The sequence below is a fragment of the Ursus arctos genome, unplaced genomic scaffold (assembly GCF_023065955.2).
Source record: "Ursus arctos isolate Adak ecotype North America unplaced genomic scaffold, UrsArc2.0 scaffold_23, whole genome shotgun sequence".
NCBI lineage: Eukaryota > Metazoa > Chordata > Mammalia > Carnivora > Ursidae > Ursus > Ursus arctos.
The window spans coordinates 24,046,859-24,071,824 of record NW_026622908.1 but is presented as its reverse complement, the minus strand read 5'-3'; the positions used below and the strand labels follow the sequence as shown (position 1 = coordinate 24,071,824).

General features: G+C 38.7%; 2 pseudogenes; one reads left to right on the top strand and one right to left on the bottom strand.

Annotated features, from left to right (window-relative positions):
• LOC113264922 (suppressor of SWI4 1 homolog) overlaps window positions 1-7,394 on the bottom strand; it is a 131,008-nt pseudogene extending 123,614 nt beyond the window's left edge.
• Window positions 7,395-11,672: 4,278 nt separating this feature from the next.
• Window positions 11,673-20,129, top strand: LOC113264923 (frataxin, mitochondrial-like; annotated as a pseudogene).
• Window positions 20,130-24,966: the final 4,837 nt, after the last annotated feature.

Genomic DNA, 24,966 nt, shown 5'->3' with positions numbered 1-24,966 from the left:
ACTACTCTAGATAATGGGATTCTAAAAAGGGAAAATATGGGCAACCGGGGTCACTAAAAAGGGGAAAGAAAACACAACACATAGTAGTAAAGCCTGTCAAAGGCAGACAGTCCCCACCTTGGCCAGTTTCTATAAGCAACAGGTAGCCCCTAGTTCCTGTGAACAGATGAGCTGCTCAGAAGTAAGGACTTAGTCTGCTCATGCCTCTAACAAAATTGCTATGGACAGGGTGTCTTAAGCAACAAACATTTAGATTAATTTAGATTAATTAATTATTTAGATTAACTGTTGCTCACAGTTCTGGAGGCTGGGCATTCCAAGGTGACAGGAGACTAGATGTCTAATGAGGTCCCTCTTCTGGGTTCAAAGATGCTGTCTTCTCACTGCTTCCTCAACAGGTGGAAGGAGAGAAGGAATGTGTCGGCACATCTTCTACGAGGGCACTGAGCCCTATCATGAATTTTCCACCCTCATGACCTACTCACCTCCTATAGGACCCACCTGCAAATACCATCACACTGCATATTCAGTTTCATCACATGAACTTTGGGGGAACAAAAACATTTAGTCTATAGTGATATCACTGGACCCTCCAGAATCAGCAAGCCTAACTAGGTGGATTAACTAAAGCCAGCTCATGGCCATTTATATACCACTCCTCTGAAAGAATCTGGGGTATAACCCAGCACGAATAAAAGAGGAGCATCAGGCACTTTCTAATCAAATTTAAACCTGTATAAACAAGCAGATGTAATTATTCCAAATACATCAGCAAAATCTGCAGCTAGAATGCCAAGTCAATCTTGTTTTAGGTGCATACATATTGATGAAAATCTGATCTTAACTACATTTATTTGAAAAATATATCTACTATAATATATATAGTCATAAGAGTGCCAAGGGCAGGGATATATTTAATAGGGTTTGTAATCTCATCCACTTAAAACTACCTTGGGGAACATTGCCATTTTTCCCACCAAGGACAAGAAATATCAATATGTATAATAGAATCGAACCATACTTTTAGATATATTCTTGTCCAGTATTTTGAAAGTGTTAGCACAGTCTTTCCTAAGCAACTTGGACAACTTTCTAAGATATATCTCATTATAAACTCTGCCCAGCAAAGGAGGAACGGCGATTAAGGGGGAAAAAAAATGTTAGTTAAGTCAATATATTTAAATAACTGTCCCATTTATTAGAGGAGGGCGGAGAATGTGAGGAAATTGTTTGGGTCGGTTGCAAAATAGAATCTGCTAATTAATTGATTTATGATCATTAATCTGGCCAAACCTCTTCCCTCATTACGGGCAATCCAGACAAAGGGGGCAAGTTGGAATTTGGTTGGATTAAAGCAAGATGTGCTCCGGAAGGACTGTACTCCTGGGTGCTGTGAGGCAATACAAGTGTATTAACAAAACTGTTACAAGAAGCATGCTTCCTCTTTTCCATTTCAGCAGCAAGTGGCAGGCATTTATCAAAGGAAATTGAACTGAGGCTGTTGCGGCAGGATCAGAGAGAAATTAGATTCAGATGATCTCTACCAAGTAGGCCAAAACCCTCTGATAAAAACAAACTATTATTATCTCTACCTTCCCTTGTTCTTTGCAGGTAGAACTCGTTCTTTAAGAGCAGTTCCCTTCTGTATGGCCACTGATCAGGCAAGAAGCTTCTCCCCAGTTTTGGGAGCGAATGTCCACATGTCTATGCCAAATGAGATAATTTTTTTTGCCTTGCCACTGATTAGTTTAGAAATAGATATGTGATAGCATTCTGAACAATAAATATGATTCTGCCGGGAGGCTATAGGCTTTACTTTTAAATAGAGATAGAGAAAGGGAGACTTCTATTTCTCTCTCTGGATGAAATTATGTGCACAAGATACTTGGAATTGCCTTAAACCCTCTTAGGACCATGAAAGAAGCTAACCTAAGAAAACAAATCAAAACTGTTAAAGTTGGCAGAAAGAAAAAAAAGAACCTGGGTCCCTGATCATATCATTGAGCAATGAATAAATCAAGTCTGGAAATCACCTAATTTGTTATATAAGATAATAAATCTATTCTGACTTCGGTTTCTTTTACTTGCATTCAGATTTTCTTAACCAACTAAAAACTCATTAGCCAGAAATTCTATTATTCACATAAGGTAGAAACTCACACAGGTCATTGCATAGAACCATAACTACTCACAAAATGTGTCTTTACTCAAGCAAAGGGAAGAATGTTCTGCAAAGTCAATGTGTTCTTACATTCAATGTCAGAGTAGACCACTAGTGTTTCCTTCTATAATGTGAAGGCATCTGCACACCATGCTACTTCAAGTTATATACTTGTGAGTTGACCAATCAGAATTTAAAATACCAAGATGGTTTTCACCTAATATCTTATCTCCACTTAGGCTGGCTCTATTAAGTGGTTTCCTGCACACTGTATATGATATTCCTGGAAATTGCCCATAACTATCACAAAGGACTCTATTGCAAGTAAAAGTCTCAACTGATTGGCTAGAAAAATAAAGAGAATTTATTGGCTCACAAAATCCAGTTGCTGTAATTAGATCAGTTAGGAGTCCGGTTACTCTCTGATTCGCTATTCTGCCTTCTGAGGCCTTTGGCTTCGTCCTCAGGCTCTACTAAACTTCCCCTTCAACCAAATCAGTGTCAACACAGCTGTCCACACTCTTGCTTCATGGCAGAAAAATGACTATAGCAGTTCTCAATCTCAAATCCTGACACCACAATATCTAGGGGAAGAAAGAAATCTCCTCTTTCTCAGAGGAGTCAACAAACATTTCACAACTCATTGGCTCTAGATTAAAAGGAGGGAGTACATCAAATGGCATAGGCTAATCAGTGCCAACACCTGGAACTGGGGTGGGGTTATTTCTACTTAACTGGTTGATGAAGAAAGGGGGATATCCAAAAGGAAAAATGCTGTCCTCTTGCCGAGATAAGTAGGGAAGAATGGATGCTTGGGAGGAAAAAATATATATATCCATTATGCCATGGAGAAATTAGCATGGGTAATTTAAAGAGACCATGCAGGCAAATGAGTGAACTTTTATTTTAATTTATTATTCTTAAACCCTAACTTTTTTTTAATGATCTGATTCCTACCTAATGAGTTTAGGGATGTAGGGCAGATTTGATCTATGAGAAACAGACAACACTACAGAAAAATTACATACACTACTGTACAACTCGAGTCCCAAGGCTTATATTTAGCAGGCTGATTATTCATTGAATATTTTTTTATTTTCTCTCGAACATTAAATTCCAACAATCTCTACAACCCCCACAAATCTGTCACTTGTTTTACTTTGAAAGCACTGAGAACATAAGCCACAAAGAAAATTTAAAAGGAAGTTTAAATGTACTTTTGTCTATCATTAAATCTTATGCACAAATCTGCCCTACCCCTTTTTGTTCCTCTCAATAGCTCTACTTGGCTGACATCTAATTCACTGGGGGTAGACAAAGGAGAAGGAATTTAAAATAGAAATATTAGTTTTTAATGCCCACAATTTCCACATAATAAATTTTCTTTTCACATTAAATACTTGCAGAATGTATTCAGGTATGCCCCATTTAGCACCACGTTATACAATTTTTAGCTAATTGTACATTGTTTCCTATATAAGATTACCAGTGTGTTATGTCATTCATCTTATGGTAAGCTTTCTGCTCTTTTGAACAATGCAGAGTACAAAACAGCAGAGAAATGCAGGATACGATTCTCATTATCATTACCATACTTTAGTAGTTTTAATGAGGTAGGGCTTAGTAATTCATAATAAAGATTATGCAATTTTCAATATTGCAATTTTAAAAGTGGTTTAGTATCTGCTCAATTTACCGGTTATTTCAAATATGCATCACATTACAACCTTCAGGTAAAAATTCTAGCTATTCACCAATATCATGACAAAATTATCATCTGATACATTTATTCAAATTCAATAAGATGCAGTCAACATAGTGTATTGCAATGGAACTGTATTTCGTTTATTTATCCATTGGTCCATTTATGCATAAAATCACTCAGGCATATTCTAAGTTAGGTACTATATATACAAAATGTAATAAGACACACACTTTACCCCTAAAGAGTTCACCATCTAAGTTGTCCATGTGCTCAAGCAATTTATTAATGTAGGTGAGTTTCTCAATGTTCTGTGCCTCAATTTCCTCCTCTGTCTAAGGAAGATAATCATAGGACCTACCTTGTGGGCCTTTTGTGACATTGAAATAAGAAAATAAACATGAAGTGTTAAGAAGAGCTCTAGCAACCTAATATGTACTCACTAAATGTTAGCTATTATTGTTAGTATTACATAAGAGAATAAAAATCACAAAAATAATAACTAGTTCTATTAATTTGTTCAATGTATTCTGAATGCTCATTGTGTCCTGGTCTATGCAAGGCCTTGAGAATATAGCAATGAAGGAGATAGATACATTATCTGCCTCCAAACTAACTCAGGAATGAGAAAATCATAGTACTATTCAAGGGAAGTATAGGACATGGAGAAGACAATATAAAATATGTTGAATATCAGTATGTCCCACACCTTGTGCCAGAAACTTTAGAGAAATTTTCTCATTTTACTATCCTATGAGGTAAAGCTCAAACAGTGGCCCAAGATCATACATCTCCTAGAATAGAACTCTGGTCCAAATATAAATTAATTTTTTAAGCTCTATACTATAAAGACCTCCTAGATCACACACAAAAAAACAATTAGGGTAGTTTGGGAAGTCTCTGCCAAGAAAATAAAGAGCTTTGAAAGATTCCACTTTGAGAAATAAAATTTGAAGTACCTAATTTAAATTAATGGTTCCCACTGCATGTTCTGTGGAGCACTGTTTGTACAGATATGGATAAAATCGGTTAATGTTGAGAAGATAGCAGTGGTGGTATAGTTTCTTAATCCTCTTGAATCTCATCATAAAATCAGAGCAACTAGGAAAACAAAATGAAAAACCCACAGAGAAATCTTTATCAAAACCAAGAAGCAAAACAGCCCCATGACACACTATGAGGGGGTGAAAATCACCACCAACTCTAATGCCTACATGGTATCAGAATCTATTATGGGGAAAAAAACAGAAGGAAGCAACTGATGAAACAGAGAACAGAAAAACCTTAAAATTGTCATAAGATTCTCAGCAGTGGGCCAAGCTTCCAAACTACAGAGGGGTTTCACACATGCATAGGTGATTGGAAGGAGTCAGTGCTAAAAAGACTGAAGCAACCTGGGACTTAAGCCCTTCCTAACTCATCTGCCAAAGCCCCCAGGACAAACAGCAGCCAAGGAGAAACTTCTGGAAATTGATTTGAAATTGGACAAATGGAGGTATTAAAGACAAAAAAAAAATAGACTATCCAGATAAAAATTGGAGTGGGGAAAAGCAAGTATAAGAACATGGTTTAAGACCTCAGAAAATAACAGAAAAGGTATTTATAGATCAGGATGTTAAAAACAGCTATTATGACCAGTTTTCATCTTAAAAAAAAAAAAAAAAAAGCCAGGAGAACACATTTTATATAAAAAGATCATCAACAGAAAAAAATTGCTGTAAAATCCCATAAAAAGAAATCATAACAAAGAGAAGAAGGATTAAAATAACATCTCTATAATTAACTCATGCCAGCAAGATCTTCCTAGAAACTGATGAAACGTGCAACCCAATATTCCAATATAGAGAAATATATAAAGAAAAACAATGTAAAACATAAAAGTACAATATAAGTGATAAATAGGACACTCATAAATGGGTTTTAAAACTCAATAAAAAACATATATAAAAAAAAAATCCAGGGCACAAATGAAGGCTAAACCAAAGGGAATGTAAGAGCAAATGAATGTGCACACACACACACACACACACACACACACACTTGAAGGGAAGTAGTGGCTGAAAAATCTTTAGAAAAGTAAACATATACAATAAATTTAAAATATTAAATAATTTCAGGAATATATAAAATATAATAGAAGAAAGAGAAGACTCAACATACGTATAATTGGTTTCCCAAGGAAGAAAACCCAGGCAATTCATCAAAGCAACTGTTAAAAAACTCTAAGTTCAGAAAACTTCCCTGAAATATACAATGAAATGGAATATTGCAAAATATATACCTATGAAACTACATATTAAAATATAAGTATCATACATATTTATATCCATATGGGAATATATAAATTTATTTATATATAGTTATATTTTTATTTTATGTGAATAAAACATATATTCATAAATACGAAAATATGTATTTTCACATATATGACACTACATATTGAAGATGATGAATTATCGTTTCTGTCATAGTTTCAAATACTTACATTCAAAACAAATTTCTTTAAAGATTTATTTATTTACTTGAGAGAGAGAGTGTGTGTGCACATGGGAGCAGGGGGAGGGGCAGAAGGAAAGAATCTCAAGCAGACTCCCCACTGAGTGTGGAGCGCAATGTGGGACTCGAGCTCATGACCCTGAGACCATGACCTGAGCCAAAATCAAGAGTCAGACGCTTAACTGACTGAGCCACCCAGGCACCGCAAAAATACAAATTTCTGATTCTTTATTTGATAAATCTATTACAACTATCCAACAACCCTACAGCTAAAAAGCTAATCTCAAGGAATTTCAAAGCAAACCTTCCTTTTAATTCACTTATTATTTTCAGAAAACTATTACTCTTAAATGTGTAATAGTTCTCATAAGTCTTTTAAAATGTAAACAAAAAATGCTATTTTTTATTTGTTTAAAAGTCAAATGAAGTCATTAATTCATCTGTATCTGAATTAGAGAACCTGTAAAAAATTCAGTATGTCTCTGGACTATATGCTGATAAAAAAAAGTGTAACTAAGTTCTAATGGCCTTTAAAGTTGTAAGTACAAATTAAAGGAAGATTAGGTTCCCATTGTGTCTAATCTGACACTGCACACATAACCCCTGAAAGCTACCAATTTTCATATGAGCACCCAAAACACTAAACATGCAAAACTCTTTAACCCCTTCAAATCATTCTATGCAATGTTACCTAGCCACCCTGACCATTATTTCCCTCACTCTTAACTCCCATGGAAATTATTTTCTCTTATTTGGCCTAATCCTTCCTACCAGATAAAGCTTCTCCAAGCTGTTCACACCAACTTCTTGCCTCACACTTAAAGTTGCGATGGTCATCTGGCTCACTCCATATCTGGCAACTCTACATAACATCATTGCTTGCCCCATTCCTTGAGCACATGAGACTTTCATCATCATTAGATTCTCTGGGCTGATTCTTCCTTGAATAGAATCTTCCATCAGGAAGATCTGCCCATACAGATCACCCAAGTGGGCAGACTGAATAGGACTCAGCAATGCCCCATACTGCCACATCTTCCCAAAATATCTAGGAGTGCTACCATTAAGAATCTGTCCTACATGCAAAATAGATTATTTTGTGGTTAACCTGCCATTTGCTGTGGTTATTCATTATCCATGTCCTAATTTTTCTTTTCATTTCATTTGAGGGATAAATTTAATCTCAGAATTGCTCACTCATACTGAAGACTGTTATCCACATATGAAATCCATCATCTACAGAATATATACCATTCAACAATATTTTTTTTCTTTTCACATCAAGTGTATACATCAACAAAGACTTTATTTGCACAAAAGTGTTCTGATAATTTCCTTTTAAAATTAGATCTTGCCAGGCTGAAAGTATAGTAAAAATGTTAAATTTGATTTGCTAATATGAATGTGTAGGCATTGAGGAGAAGACCTTGGGATGGTATAAGCTGTGTGTTGACATCATGCTTTTTGAAAAAATAGTCACTTTCATCATTTTTTATGAAATAGCTAATAACATAGAACACTGCATATTGATGAGAAGAGCCCAAGATTAAGCCTCTCAATCACAAATTATTTTCAGCAGCTGCCTTAGAAATAGATGCCTGCTTAAGTGATTTGATTAGTTGGACAAGTTACTCAATATTGCTTTCCAAAAGCCCAAATTACCAGATTAGCAATTTTCAATAGTTGTTTTTACTGTTGTTGGTCTGATTCAATTTAAGTGAGATATAATTATCTACAGACAATCAAGGTAATTTCCAAAAGTGTTAAGACTTAATCATTCCTTTATCCATTACCTTACTCTGATGTTTTTGAATGAGTACAAACTTTCTTCTTTTTTTTTTTGAGCAATGTGCCTGTGAGCAATGTGTCCAGTGCAAGAGAGAATTAACATCAAATTACATCTGAAAACGTTTAGAGAGAGTAATTAGTAGCAGAAAGTCAAGAAGGGAACCCCAAACTCCAATTTATTCTGGTCAGTCTGCTACAATTCTGCAGGACCGTTACATACAAGTCTGAATTACCTCTAATCTGTGAATTCAGGGGGTTAACAATTTTAATTAAAGTTACGTTGTTTGGTTCTGATTCTTTTAGTAGTCCTATAGAGAGAGTCTGAGACAAAATTACTGTCAAATGAAGTTCTTTTGTGACTACCTAAAATAATATTTTATTTATAAGTATTTATTACGTGTCACACTGCCACGTAGTTTTCTATATGTGGGTGATAATGCATGTGCCAACCTGACTGGGCCGCAGTACCCAGAATATTTGGTCACACATCATTCTGGATGTGAAGGTATTCTTTAGATGGAATTTAACACTTAAAGCAGTAGACTTCAGGTAAAATGGATTACTCTCCATAATGTGAGTGGGACTCTTAATTAGTTGAAGACCTTAGGAGAACCACAACTGACCTGCCTTGAGCGAGAATCAATTCTGCCGGCAAACTGCAACTCTTCCCTGGGTCTCCAATTCCTTAAAACATCTCTCTCTCTCTCTCTCTCTCTCTCTACACACACACACACACACACACACACACGCATACACGGCCTATTGGTTCTGCTTCTCTGGAGAACCCTGACTAATACAATCTGTGATCTTAGCTAGAACTCCGACAGCTCTGTAAGGCAAATACTACTGATAGTCCGGAATTACCAAGAGACTAACCAAATCAAGATCATAAAGCTTCAGTTGAAGTCTGTCCACCTCCAAAGCCTAAGTGTTGGTGGCCGCACTCGAATGCAAATCAAGCAAGCAAACAAAGCGTCCATACTAGAATGCAAATTAATGCAAAGTAAGCAAGCGTGTGGACATCCGTGTGCATAGGTATGCACGTGCATGTGTGTTCGCGTGTGTTTGAAAGCACGTGTGTGTGTGTGAGAGAGAGAGAGAGCACGTATATGTTGGGAGGGTGGTAGCCACACAGCAAGTCAGATGAAGGCAATTTTCCTCTGCATATTTGTAGTATAAACGCCTCCATTTAAAACGACCAGGCATTTCTTAAGTGGTTGCCCTGTTTTTTAAATTAAATAAGCATTATTAGAAGCTCGATCTCCATATGAGAAAGTCCTGTCTTCTTGGATCTGGAGAGAAATTCTAGGTCATTGTCACACTAATGAAAAGAAAATTAGTTTTAGAGGACATGCAGAGGATAAGTGTCAAATTATTTAGGTGTATAGCCCATAGAACAGGACTTAATATCTAATTCCTTTGGCATATTGCTACTGAGATGCAGGTGTTCTAATATCTACCACATTGTCGAATCATGGACTTAAAATTCTTCATATATATGATATGTTTCTGGTTGATATTGATACTCCCCCCATGTTGATGTGGCAGACTGGGATTCATGCACTTGTTAGGAATGGAAGAATATATTTCTTTGCCATGTCCATTTATTCCCACAAAGTAAACCTGGGCTTGATCCAGAGGTATCAGTGAGCTAATATACCTCCCAAAGTGCCCAACTCATGATTAACACAGTCAGGTCACAAAGGTACCACTTAGCAGTTCTGGAAGAAGGCCTAACTTCCTGCCAGGCAGTAGCTCAGATGCCCCAGGAATTTGGCTCCACATCATAAGCAGTAGCTCTGGGAAGTACGCTAAATCATACTCATCAAGATTTCTGCCAACAGTGAGGCTGAATGGGCTCCACAATTATTCTAAGGCCTTTCCAGGGACACCGCCTGTGGTAACAAACACATTCCTATGCTTTAGAAAAGAATCAAGAAATGTCAGAGTGGTATGAAAATTTAGAGGTCACAAATCAGCACCCTAATTTTCCAGATATAAAAACTCAGTCTCAAAGAAGGGAAGTGACTTGTTCAAGTGTCCCAAGTGGTTGCTAGCACGGTCTATTTTCCCTTCCACGTTTGATTTTGTGTTATTTCCATTGCCCCACGCTCCTCCAAATAAGGTGTGCTTGCCAGAAAATTCAGGCTAGAATAATTCAACCAAAACGAGAGATTTTTGTCTTTTGTCTATTCCTTCATTACTTTTCCTGTTAACTTTCCCCAGGAAATCAGGAATTTTGTTTTGGCATTTCAGGATGCTGCAAGCAGCCTTCTCTGAGTGACCCTGAGTTTATCAGTTTTATTAACAGGGGTGCAAACCCTTTCCTCTGATGTGGAAGGCAGAAAGGCTGGGGCCCCGCAGCAGAGCCGGGAGCCTGGTACCTCTGCCTGTCTGAGCACTTCCCACCCTCCCATGCCCTTGCCACAAACCCTGTTGCCCGTATTTTCCAGACATCAGGGGGTTCTGCAATGTTTCTGCTACCAACAGCAAAAAATCCAAAACAGGCCAGAAGAGTGAAACGCAGAAGCCTGGAGCAAAGCTGGACAGGACAAGGGGATGCAGAGGAATCCCAGGGAGACATAGTTCTTGGTGAGGTCAAAATGGGAATCTTTTCCTGAGTTTCAATATATTTTATACCAGTTATAGGATGAAAATGGGAAAGGTAGCCAGAATTCACAGTTTCCTCTCTATTAGATATAGTTCTCAGCACTCTACGTATTGCATCCCCTATGGCGCTATGTATGAGTGCCTATGACTTGTCCTATACTGACGAAGAAACTGAGACTGGGCACCCAGGCAGCAATCAGCAGAACGAGGAGCCTTGACTCCAGAGTCCTTGTTCAACGGCCTCTATTAAACAGCAGGCACATTTCATGGGGGTGTAAGAATGCTAATCACAGAAAGCAATGAACTCCTAAATGGTAAATAAAACCCACCTTGTTCCTTATAAGGATTGCAACCTAGGCTTTTCTAATTATTATTGATAAAATTGGAAACCAGACTTTTAAAATCCTAAAGCCAAAAATAGAAAATTCAATCAATCCAGTCAACCAGTTAACTCAATTTATTCACTTTTTAAAAAATAAACAAAATCTATTCATTTCACTAAAAAAAGGAATGGAAGTTTACCTTGCATGATTAATCAGTTCCATCAAAACAGACAATTTGGTGGCTCAGTGTGGGCTCTAGCACCCTCTTGGGAAAGACAGCAGCACAGTCTGATACAAACAGCACGAGTTTTCATAGCTTCTGCAGTAAAAAGGAGAGAGGCCAAAAGGATGTTAAAATATCAGAGCAAAATTTGTTACATCAATAAGATAGTAAATTAAAAGCTGGGGTAATAAATAAAAGCAAAAAAAAATCAGCAGAAACTGGCATGGACAAGAGTCTTGACAGCATTTCTCTGAATAGGCAGGAATCTTGCAGTTTGAACTTGAAGGACCTACAGATGAAATTAACAGAAGTGAAATGTGGAAGGTCACCAGTGTGTAAATGAGATCTCTAGTCATAGCGCAAACGGAAATGACATCAAGCAGGATTGCCATTAGTTATGTAAATGTGGATGTCTGTACTGACAGCCTGATTGATGTAGGTTCAAAAGGGTAAACGAGAACCAATTCAAACATTGCCAGCTCAGAAACAATACCAGGTCTCAGTGCAGGTAGCAAGGAGCACGGGACAAAGATGAATTATCTGGTAAGAAATTGAACTCAAGAAATCATGGTTTTGCATGTCAGGCAACCCATCAGGAAATTAAGTTCCAGCAAGCAATACTCAAAACATGGTATTATGTGGGACGCCTGGGTGGCTCAGTCTGTTAAGCGTCTGACTTCGGCTTGGGTCATGATCTCAGGGTCCTAGGATTGAACCCTGCATTACGCTCTCTGCTCTGCAGGGAGTCTGCTTCTTCCTCTGTGCCTCCCCCTGCTTGTGTGACCACACTCTCTCTCTCTCTCTCTAATAAATAAAATCTTAAAAAAAAAAAAAAAAAACCCACACACAGTATTATGGTGGTCATTGTGACAGCAAATGAATATAACCTATAACCTGAAATAAGGAGTAACAATCTAGGATCAAGCTAAGTCTTCCAGTTTAAGGTGGCTCCCCATCCGTCCGGTAGGCTTTCTCAACTTCTGAGCAAAATATCAGTAGAAACATAAGAAAAAAATTCACCGGACAAGAAAACTGAGCTTCTCAAGGGAAGAATATTGTGAAGATATTTAGGTCCAGTTAGGCAGTGAGCGGGGACAAGGGCAATTTAAACACCCTTCTATTATATGCCCCAAAGCTCTGCCTGGTCTGTCCTGGCTTCAAAATAAACAAAGAAAAATAAACCAAACATGGAGCCTGTTCAAAACACATATCAATACCGGAGAAACAGAATGCTGCTGCGACAGAATGCAAAGAACTAGCCACAATCCAGGACTCATATCTGTATCCACGCCCTTCACAATTTGCCTTCCTGCCATGAAAAGGAGGAGTCTCCTTTCCTTCCCCTTGAATCTCTGCCGGCCTCGTGACTTGCTCTGATCCTTGTTATGCAGCGGAAGCAATGCTGTGCCAGTTCCAAGACTAAGACTCGAGAGTCCTTACACACTTGTGTTGTCTCCTGGAAACGCATTGCTGCCATGTGTACAAGCCCAAGCAAGCCAGAGGGCGGTAAGAGACCAAGTGTGCAGAGATGAGTTGTCCCCCGTGAGACTGTGCGAGACCAGCCAGCCCCCCGCTGACCTGGTGCCGGGTGAAATCTAATGATTGAGTTCAGTCAGGCAAGAAGATGACTCACCTTGAGCCCAGCTCAAATTTCTGACCTGCAAAATAGCAAGCTTAATAAATGTTGTTTCAAGCCACTAAATTTTGGGGTGGTTTGTTTTACGGCCTATGATATAGGCTGATATATGACCCTAAAGATTCCTTCTTAGGAGTACAGAACCCTAATAAGGATTTATTACTAGAATCAGAACCTAATATTAGCAGATGTTTGGCAGGGTATTCTAAATATAATATATCCACTTGTAAGTTGGGAGGAATGATGTCTATATTTTTTGCATCAAAGCCATTCTATTTTCTTAGTAGGTATTGTGGAAGCCGTTTCTCCTTACAAAGAAAGTATGGGATAAGATAGCAAGATGAGACTAAAAAAAAAAAAAAAAAAAAAAGTAAGAAAACTAAAATTTCAATAGTGAATTAAAATATGTATTGGATCCCAAATACAACAGAACTGAGCTTTAGAAAATGGATTCAATAAAATGAAAGGCAAAATTGAGACATTTTACCAGGATGCAGAGGAAAAGAACCAGCAAGAAAATAAAAAATACTAAAGTATCAAGAATTTATATAAAATTTCCAAAGTTATGATAACTAAAACTGTGAAAACAGAACAGGAAAACACAAACCGACCAATGGCATATAACAGAGGGTCAAGACCACCCATCCCACTTTCCCACACGTGAATAAACACTTGCGCCTTGACAGAGCTGGCTTTGCTAACCAGTGGATACAGTTAGATATTTCACGTCTATTTAAAGATAAACATCTGATAACATTTTAACGAAAGGAAAATGTTATACACAAAATTCAGGGACTCACTGAGGTTTTAAAGATAATGGCAAAGTGTTATTGCATAAACTGGATGCTAAGTGCAAAAGCATTTTCTGAATTATTATTCTGTTATCTTACATATGTATTTTACCATTATCCTATTTACCTAAGCAATATTTAATGAGCCACCTTTTAAAAAAGATATTCTAGGATAAAAAATATAATGAAATATTAAGTATATGTTTAGATTTTTTTCAAACTTCTACTTCTAAAATTTTAACTCTTTAAAAAGGTCTATAAACCCATAAAAAATTAATTAGAGATACTGATAAATGTGTTAGCTCTTATGCTGGCCTGAAGTTAAATACATTTCTTCTGTTTTAATAAGTTTGTAATATGTCCTAGTCCTTAGAATGAGGCCTTATCACACTACAGCACATTTAATAATACTACTATACCTTTATCAGTGTGCCCAACCTACAGGCCAGCACAAAGAATTAGATTAGAGTGATAGGAATTTAATCTAAGTGACAAAGTCTAGGTTTAGGGGAAGGGGAATTCAATTATCAAAATAAACACAACCACCACACTCCTACTATTTATGGAATACTTTTTTATGGATTTGATACTGTGCCCAGTTTGAATTGCTCAGCTAAGCAACACTTTTTCCCAAGTGATGCCTGGGCGAAGCTTTATGCCTTCTTGAGTGGGACGTCAGCATCCCTGATAGCTTTGAACAGAAAAATAATCTTACCCATGTATTTATCAGCCAGTTGTGTGGCGGTACCAGATGCTTTGGAAAGAAGGGGAAATCCTTTGAGCATGTGTGATAGAGCCTCTCCAGAAAACAGTTGCCTTGCTTGATGACACCTGCCACTGAAGTTCATCAAATCAGAAAATGGGCATGTAATGAACAAGGTACAGGCAAGACCCTGGTGACCTGGTTATCCAGCCATAGGATCATCCCTTATTAGAAATCATCCTTGCCTTCCTCCTCCTAGAGTTTTATATTCTAGCAATACTAAACTGGTTATCACTCGAATCCCACATCCTGTGGTGTTTCACACCTGTGTGCCTTTGGCCGTGCTGCCTCCTCACCCTTGCACATCTTTCCGTCATCCTCTTACCCGTCATTCCACCAGTCACAGACCCACCCCATTTGCTCTTCCATGGGTAAATCTACTGATTATTCAAGGCTCAGCCTAAATGCCCTCTGCTCCAAGACTCTTCAACAGCCCTTCCACTGTCCTGATATTCTCAAAGCATTCTCAGTGTTTCCTGGGTGGTTTTATTTCCAGACAACGACCACACGTATTGAAGAGAACTATTCACTTACTGTTCCTCTCTTAAAGGAGAAATGCCGATGAATAATATAATACAGAAGTAAATAAAGTAAAAATAGGAAAGTTTATCACTTCCTATTTCATTAATTACATCCATGAAATAATTTGAAACAAGATCAAAATGCTCATGAAGTGTAAAGTGATTGAAATAAAGTAATAGTACTTGTGCAGTGGAGAGGTACTCTTTGTAAGATCCTTGACACGGAAGCCAAGCATCAGTATGTGTGTTACCTCCTGGCATGATCTGATTCATTAGCTCATTTAGAAACAACGACAACAAAACATTCTTATAAGAATGCCTGAATAAAATTAATGTTATACTTCCCAACACAAAGAAGTTTGGGTTAAAGTAAAAAGTGAAGATTTAAATAATCTTTTGAGGTGTGCCTGGCTGGCTCAGTCAGTGGAGCGTGTGACTCTTGATCTTGGGGTTACAGGTTTGAGTCCCACCTTGGGTACAGAGATTACTTAAAATAAAATTTTTTATAAAATAATAAAAATCTTTTCAGTTAAAAATCACCTATTCTTTTTGAAATGTGATTGTTAGGCTAATTATTTTTATCTTGCTTTTTATTTTAGTAATAGACTTTAGTTTTTTCACATAAATCACGCAGCCTTGTTAGCTATCTATTCCGTAGGAAAGGATAAACCCTTTTTATCAATGCATAGACTAGTTCTGTTTGTCAATTTAAAAAGTGCACCCAGTTCGCATCCTCGAAACAGCTTTAGTCTGCTGACACACAAATGGTTAATCTTCAGCACGTACTTATTTCATATACACCATGATACCTTACAGTGCTTTATGAATTACAATCACCTACATACACATTATCTCATTTAAGCCTCATAGCAATTCTACACAGTCAGTATTCATATTTTCCCCATTTTGCAGATGGGGAAATGAAAGCAAGTAGCAGATGTGGACTCTAACTCAAGGCTTCTTACTCTGATTCCAATAGTATTTCTATTACACTATAGCTACACCTAGCCCAACCTTAATAATACATGTAATAAAGTCATTTACAGTATATATCATAGTACAGAATTTTAAGCACACACACAAAATTCATGGTTTGTGATGGCTATTCATTCATATAAAATAGTTATATTCACACATTCAATGCACAGGTACTAAATCACTGAAGACGATGAAACAAATTCATGTCTGCGGAAGGTTGAAGAAAATCAACAAAGACAATAATACACAGAATTTCAACTAACAATGTATTTTTCACCTCTTTGATTATCTTCCATAACCTGGAAGCTATACTAGTATTTACCTACTTACTAAATTTCACTTTTAAAAAAAGCGCTGGAGTAATTTAGCTTGTTTGATTTTAGTTTATTTACTAATAAATTCATTTAGCAGGATAAACCATATGGAATTGCCAGCATTCAAATATTTTTGACCTAGAAAAACAGTAATTTCAGATGGTTCAATTTAATGTTTGTATAAAGTAGGATAAAACAGCAATATTTTCTGTCTCTCCAGTCAGCAAACAGATGACATCAAATTTGATGAGATGCCATCCAACCTAAGACAGACTGGCAATTTCCTGAAATAGTCAGCATTTTAGTATGAGTAATAAATCTCATATTTAACATTATTTAATGCACTTTTAAGGAAAATTTCTGTGCTTTTTTGGCATGGCTTATCTCTATGTACCACCATAGGAACATGGGAGTAATGAGAGAGAGAGAACCACAAGGGTGTCAACTCTGTTACAAAAGTAGCAATATATGGGGAGTATTTCAAATTATATTGGTCAATGGCAGTTGACTGGTAAATCAATTGTTTTCAACTTTTTTTGTATTTTATAATGTCTTCAAAGAATATAAAAATAAACACTTAAGGAAATTCTGTTTGGGTCCATCGGGTTGAGATCCAGGCATGCACTTTTACAAACTTCTTAAATTATTTTGATACATGCCATAGGTTAGAAGCCACTGCAATAAACGCCAATTGAATAAGATAAATGTTGAAAGTAATTCATTCACATGGGCACCCCCAGTCTGCTGTTGCCTGTAACTATAACTTATGAGGGAAGCTGAAGAGCAACCTGTCAGCACATATCGGAGGATCCATGTAAGACGGCAATATTCAGATAAAAGAAAATACCAGTGTATTACAAAGCTATTTTTACATATCCAGAGTCGTAGCATTCCAAGCCAGAAACTGCAGCTAGGAGACAAGAAAGTACTCACTGCCACTCGCTTCCACTCAGAATGGAACATCTCAGATATAACCTAGTCTGTATCTCTGCTGAGGTCAATGAGACTTTATCACCCTTCTTGAATTATTTACTTATGCTGCTATAACCAGCTACCACAAACTCAGTGGCTTAAAGCAATACAAATTTATTCTTTTCTACTTCGAGTAAGATGTCAAAAATCCAACTGTTGGCAGGGCTGCGTCCCCTCCAAAGCTTCAGAAAAGAATCTGTTTCCTTACTTTTTCAAGCTTCTAGAACTGCATTCCCTCTAGTCCTTGGCTTAGCACCCTTTCCTCCACCTTGGAGGCCAGAAGTGTGGTCACATACCCGTCTCATCTCTTCTGTAGTCAAATCTGCCTGTCTCTTGTAAGATTACATTACAGTTAGTGCCCACCCAAGTAATTGAGGATAATCTCCTCATCTGAAGGTTTTTAACTTCATCACTTAGGCAAAGTCCCTTTTGTCATACAAAATAACATTCACAGGTTCCAGGGATTAAGTCATGGACATCTTTGGTATCTACAGAGAGACAGATATCGTAGGTATCTATTTAGTCTACCACACTTCTCAACACAACTTTCCAGCAACCACTGATAATGGATGGGAGGCTGGCCTGTGCTATGAAACCTCATTTCCTGAGATGAAGTCTCTCTGGATTCTGAGTATGCAATTTTAGAACTCTAAATTCTCTCATCCAAAATCCTCATTTTACAGATTGTAAAACTGAAATCTCCTAGGGGCTCGCATAAGGTGCCTTGGATGGCAGATCTTTCTGGTGGCAAAGATACGGCTAGAGACCATACTTCCTAACAGTGACACCAATGCTCGTTCAGTCATCATCCAATGACCTGATAAACAGATACTAGGAAGGTAGCAGGATGTGGAGAACCCAATTCACTGTGATGAGCTTGCTCTCTGCCAAGCACTGAGAGGGAAAAGGCTCCTGTTGCTTGCTCCAAGCCTCCATGAAAATTTTGGTGTCCTGGAATGGGTAAAGCTTTACACAGGATTTTAGAAAAGCCAATCGACTCTTGGTTGCAATAGTAGTTACTATTCCAAATTTAGTCAGGAAGTGAGCATAAAGTCACAAAAGATAGATATTTGTAGTTTTCTTATAACTTATGTTGACTGTTTTCCATACCCATCTTTGAAGAATGATTTGCTACAGCGGAAAGAGATAGGACAGTAAGGGAGAGAGGTTTCCTTAGGTGGGTGATAGGAGGTCTGTCTAGACAACTTTTTCTTCTTCTTGAAAAATATGGGGCAGCATTTGTGATGCTGTGGGATTGGTTATGGTTATGTCTGTAGAATTTCCCCATCCAGTAGGGTATGACCATGACATGGTCACTGACAGCCTGGTGTTGAATTTATGTCTCTTATATTAATTAGGTTCCATGCAGATGAAAGTAACAGAATACCTCCTTGATAACAGCTTAGCCCATAAGAATATAACTTGCTTATCTAACAAGACATCTGGAGGCAGAAATCCCAGGGTTGGTTCCAAACTGAGTGATGCCGTTAAGGACCCAAGAGCTTTCCATGTGTCTGCGCCTGTCCTCAGCATGCAGGTGTCTATCCACAGACTGACTACCTCATGAACCTCACATTGCTGCCCAGGCTCAGTCACTGAATCTTAACACAACAGCACCAAGAGAAGGAATGTTGTGGGGTAAGAGATCCAGAGACAGAACGACATATATTCTTGTGTCTCTCTCATTTCAGGAAAGAAAAACTTTCCTAGAAGTCACCGACAGAGTTCTCCTGACATTCTGGTGGCTGTAAGTAGGTGAAAAGCTTTCCAAAATCATTCACTAATATGGGTGAACTAAATTGCTACGATTGCCTAGAGCAATTATATTTCATCGCTTGTGCCTAAGCCCATTGCCACATAACGAGCCAAGAAGGGTTCTGTAATGAGAATGAAACAAGGAAACATTGTTGGTCAGGCCAACATAAAGTGCCTGCCACCACATCCACGGGTATGTCACACAGGGCCACTTACCTGTCTCTCCGTCACACCAGGCTGCCTACATGGACAGATGCTTTTGTTTATCACCCCAATTTATCTGGAAACTACCCTTTTCCCAAACTAATAACTCTTTAAAAAGATACATATATACAGTTTTTATTATATTAAATTATATACTTATATTATATATATATATATATATAATTTTTAGGAGCTTCTTCTTACACATGAAGACTGTATTACAGAACTCTATGGGCGGTCCCCGGAGCGGGAGGGCGGAGCAGCCGCAACTGTGAGCAGCTTGTGAGCGCTGCGCTGCTGCTGGCCTCCTGGCCCTCTTGGCTCCCCGGGCTCAGTTCCGACACCCTGACCAGTGCGGGGGCCCCGGGGACCGAGGAGGGACACCCAGCTCTATGGTCACTGGGGCCTGTGCATTGGGACCAGAGTGACCCACGTACCCAGCCACGCTAGTTTGAGCTTCCACTGCCTCCGTCAGATTGTGAATGTCAGAAAGCAGAGCTTCTGAGGACTGTGAGGACAGTGGGAACTTTGGGCAACCCTGGCTCTCTGGAGGAGACCACCTATGAAAGACTGGCAGAGCAGGCACTGGACTCCTCAGCAGAGTTTTTTGAAGACCTCGCAAACAAACCTTACACATTCGAAGAGTGGTATTTTAACAGTTAACCTGGGTGGAGATCTGGGAATCTATATGATCAATAAGCAGACCCCAACCAAGCAAATCTGGTTATCTTCCCACTCCAGTGGGCCCCAGGGCTGCGACTGGACTGAGAAGAACTGGGTGTACTCCCACCACCATGTGTCCCTCCACAGGCTGCTGGCCACGGGCCTGACTAAAGCCTTAAAAACCAAATTAGACTTATCTTCTCTGGCCTGTTCCGGAAAAGGCACTTGATGCCCAGCCCAACTCCAAAGACATTAAAAGCTATAAAGCTAAGACCCCAGCTTCGTTCTGCAGCTCAGTGGTTTTTTCCATTCCCGCTTTTGAGGACAGTTTTATGGCATCTAAGGGCTCTGTGAAAAAATGCGTTGCTTCCCATCCTCCCCCAAGTTCGGAATTTTAATTTCCATTGTTTTTTTGGATTTACTGTCTGATTTCCTCCCTCACAGGATGTCCCTTCTCTTTTATAATGCCCATACACTCATACATTTACCTATAACCTTACAACAAAGAAAAATAAGAAGGAAAAAATTCCAGAAGAAGAAATGACTTGATTTCACTATTTGTTCTTTGAAGAACTTAACTGCATGAAACCACAATGAGAAGCATCTGGCTGACTTCCCCTTTCTGTCCCCAAATGAGATTCATTAAAGAGTTGCCTATAAATGTTAGAACAAAACAAAACAAAACAAAAATCTATGGGCATGGAACAAGCTACTACAAGGTTTAGAAGACATACAGTATGGTACGATAAAACCTAATTATGGGGGTTAACACATGTCCTGGTTGGCCTGGGACAGTTCCAGCGTAACCTGTTGCCATGTGTTAAGTATGAAATGTATCCAGTTTCACTTTCAAAAGTGTCCTGATTTGGACAATAAATTATTTGCTCTCTTTATCTAGTATATCTTTCATGACACAGTATATTTACACATAAACAATGTAAACTTTTGACCACAAGTAATGAAACTCAACTCAAACTAGCTTGGGAAGAAAAGGGGAATTCATTGGCTTATATTAACTAAAACCTCCAAAAATAACTGGCTTCAGGAGTTATAACGTAGAGGCCTGTGTCCTTTACTCTTGGTCAATGAATCTATCTTCAGGTATAAAGAACAATCACCTGTGACAGCCCTTTGGTCACACCCTACTAGCCTGGCAACACCAGCAAGAGACATCACCATGTTAAAGGTCTATTTTTTTTTTTTTTTTTTAGATTTTTATTTATTTATTTGAGAGAGAAAGAGAGCATAATCAGGCAGAGGGTCAGAGGAAGAGGGAGAAACAGACTCACTGCTGAGCAGGAAGCCCAACATGGGGCTCGATCCCAGGACCCTGGAATCATGACCTGAGCCAAAGGTAGATGCTTAATGGACTGAGCCATCCAGGCACCCCTTGATCATGTTAAAGGTCTAGCAGAAGATTCTCAAGGAAGAGTCTCGTTGGCCTGAATTGAGTCACGTGCCCATTTCTAAACGCACCATTAGGTTCGGAGGATAAAGTACTTTTAGACTTCAAGCCTGGGCTCTATGTCCATCCCTGTGTTTGCGGAAGATTTTATGAAGTTAAAGGCCTTAGCTTTGCTGAAACTATGGAATAGCTTCCTCAGAGGAAAATCAGTTCTGTTATCAGAGAACTGGAGAAGGGGAAACGAAATAAAACAGATGTTCATTACCCACAGGGACAATTCTTTGACTAAATCTTCAGAAGATGCATGAGATGCTCTGCTTTTACTATTGCAACATAGCATTTGTCTTCCAGCTCAGCAACAGGCTCTCTATTTGTTAAAAATTCATTATATTCATAACAACAGAACAGAGAAGGAAGAAACAGACCTTCAACTGTTTAAACAGCCCTTTCCTGCAATAAAGCTTACTTTGGTTCACAGCATCCTACGTAGCTACAGCTTATAATTGTAAAAACCAAAAGTGCACGGAAAAGACGAACCAAAATTCTAACATACAGAATCAGTGCAAATTATGTTCTAATAGGTTCTATTTTAAATGAGCCTTGCCCCCCCACCCCAGCCCCACTTTTTCTGCCTGAATACTATTCATGGCATGGCAGGGGTATGTGGCTAAGGCACATGTAGAATGTTGGCCACTGTAGTATGAAGTGGTCATGCGTGTGGCCAGTGCCTCCCCCCTTTCCATTTTGCATTGCCTCTGTTTTGTGGTTGCCCTGCCTGCAGAGGGAGAAATCAATCCGACACCCAAAATCAATTCATACATCAAGACTAATGACATCATACATCACCAGGAAGGTATAAAAAAAGAGGGTATAGAAAAGTTTATTACACACATATGAGTGGGTTTTTTGTGTTTTTTTTGTTTTTGTTTTTTTTTTTTTTTTAGTAGAACAGGGTAGGCACACAAGCTGGCTGAGAGCAGCTTGAGAAAAGGGAGGGGTGCGTGCTTTTGATATTTTGTGGTTAAGAGGTAGGAACAGGGTTACTCTGATTGTGCCCAGAAGTTTGTGTGATCTGATTCTGATAATTGACTTGCTCAGATGTGAGGCAAAGGGAAAGGTGGAGGGTGGTGCCTCATAGCTTGTCAGTGGTCAAACATCAAAACTGGACGCAGCAGACTCATTACAGCCTTGGGGCAGAATCCCAGCTCTGCCATTTACTAGCTGCATGGCCTCAAGTGACTTCAGGTTTCTAGGTTAGCTTATATTTTAAGTGAAGACCATCATACTTACCTTATATGGCCGTTGTAAGGATTGAATAAGTAACAGCAGAGGGCATAAGACTGTGCCTGATTCATAGTAAAGATGTAGCAAATATTATTTTCCCTTCCTCCTGTGCACCTTTAATCTTCTTTATGCTCTAGGAGGTATGGTCTAGGAGGCCATTCTTGATCTTCTTTGCACAGGAAATAAATTCATTCATAGAGATATATAACATAAAATAAATAAATAAATACACACACACACACACACACACACACACACACACATATGCACGCACACACAAATATACCTATAATCCAACATATGTTTGTTTATGAGAAGAGAATGCCAAGGCTCAGTCAGTTAACTGTCTGCCTTTGGCTCATGTCATGATCCCAGGGTCCTGGGATGGAGCCCAGCTTCAGGCTCCCTGCTCACTGGGGAATCCACTTCTCCCTCTACCCCTACCCCTTCTACTCCTTTGAAATGTATGTAAATAATCTCCAAGTTCTTGTCCGTTTTACACCCCCAGAAATGTCTTTCTCAAGAATGTGTAAACCATCTCTTTAAAGTATAATCAATGAAGAGAGCACTCCTGTCTCCCAGTTTCCACAGAAGGGTGAGAGCCTTGCTCCAACTGGTGAAACTACTCCCTGTTGCGAAGACAGAAGAAAGTTTCGTTTTCCTGTGAGTAAGGACTGTTAGCAAACACAGATGGCCTATGATCCCCTCCATCTCAGTTCCCACAAACTCTCTAGCACTTTGTTTCAGTGGAGCTGAACTCCTGGGGGTTCTATCCTCTCTCTCCTACTGCAACAGTCATGAATCAAGTCCTCTTTATCTGTTAATCTTTGTCAGCAAGCCATTGCTTTAACAGGTACCTTCTTTGTAGATCCAGTCTTATCGTTGTCTTACTTTGCAGAAAAAGCTTTCATGCATGAGCTGTTGGCTTTCTTTTCCTTTCTCTCTCTTCATCTCTGTGTGTTTGGGAGCATATGTCTGTGCTGTGCATTTACTGAGGGAAGGGGAAACTCCATTTTCAGGCAATAGATATACTCTAAATGACACTTGAGTCTAAATTGCTCAAGCTTTCCTCAGTGACTTCCTGCATGAGACTCTCATGCTCTGTTGACAATGAGTTTTCCCTCTTAGAGGTCAACAGTTGCAGTGTAATTACTTCAGTGTGAAGAGAAGAGTGTTGTGTTCTATGTGTACCAACTCCTCAGGGAGGGTGGATGGGAGCACTCCTCAGATACAGGAAAGGACTAGAGCCTTCCTGAGTGGCTCATTGAATGTCACTGCATCTGTTACAGCTGAAATTCCAGTCAGGGACAATAGCCCCCTGGAAGGAGCACCCCATTCCTTGTTTATTTTGACCTGCTGATGTCATGGCAGTGTGGACATGACAACAGGTTAGCCTAAGCAAGAGGACCCAGAGTCTGGGAAATGGATGACAGGGGAAGGAAAAAACATAGAGAGATGATAATGAGAATAACAGGTGGCTCACTTAAAAGAAAAGACAGTCAAAATATTGTAAGATGCAATTTATTCCCAATAAAGTTACCTCTATTTTAGTTTTGTATATTTTACACAATATATTTTATACAATATATACAATTACACTTCCATTCTCTGAAAATCTTTGCTGCAATTCAGATTTATAGAGCATTTTATATCTACTGATCAACTGAATTCTATTCTCAGAGTTTCAAAATATAGCATACCTATAAAGAGATTAGTAAGAGTATCAAAAATAGTTATGGCCCTAAATTATCAGACCCTTTAAAATCTAGGTTAGGTAATCCGGGTTACCAGGTATATCATACACTATTGTATGGGGTAAAAGGAAGTCATAGGAATGAGGAGAGCTAGGCTTATGTCTCCTCCACCCCTAAGAGCAGAGGAATGCCAGAAAGAAAAACTGAAGGAGGGTATTCCCAATAATACCAAGGAATAGAGCTCTAGGGTAGAAGCTGCTTCAGAAAGATAAGAGCATTAAGAGAGAGAGGCCTCTCCAAAAACAAGGGGAAATATCCAAGAGAGTACAAAACATGTCTTCTCAATAATAAAGGATATATGAATTTCAGTACTAAGTTCAGTATTAAAATCACCTTCATTTAGGGGCACCTGGGTGGCCCAGTTAGCTGGGTAAGTATCTGACTTTTGGTTTTGGCTCCAGTTCTGAACTCAGTGTCGTGAGATGGAGTCCCACGTCAGGCTCTGTGATGAGGGTGGAGCCAGCTTGAGATTCTATTTCTCCCTCTCACTCTGCCTCTTCCCCTGCCACCCTGTCCCTCTCAAAAACAAAACAAAAAAAATCATGTTCATTTAAAATAGCTAAGCAAATAGTAATTGAAAACATTTGTTTGTTCAATTTTTTAAAAAGACATCTTCCTTTAAA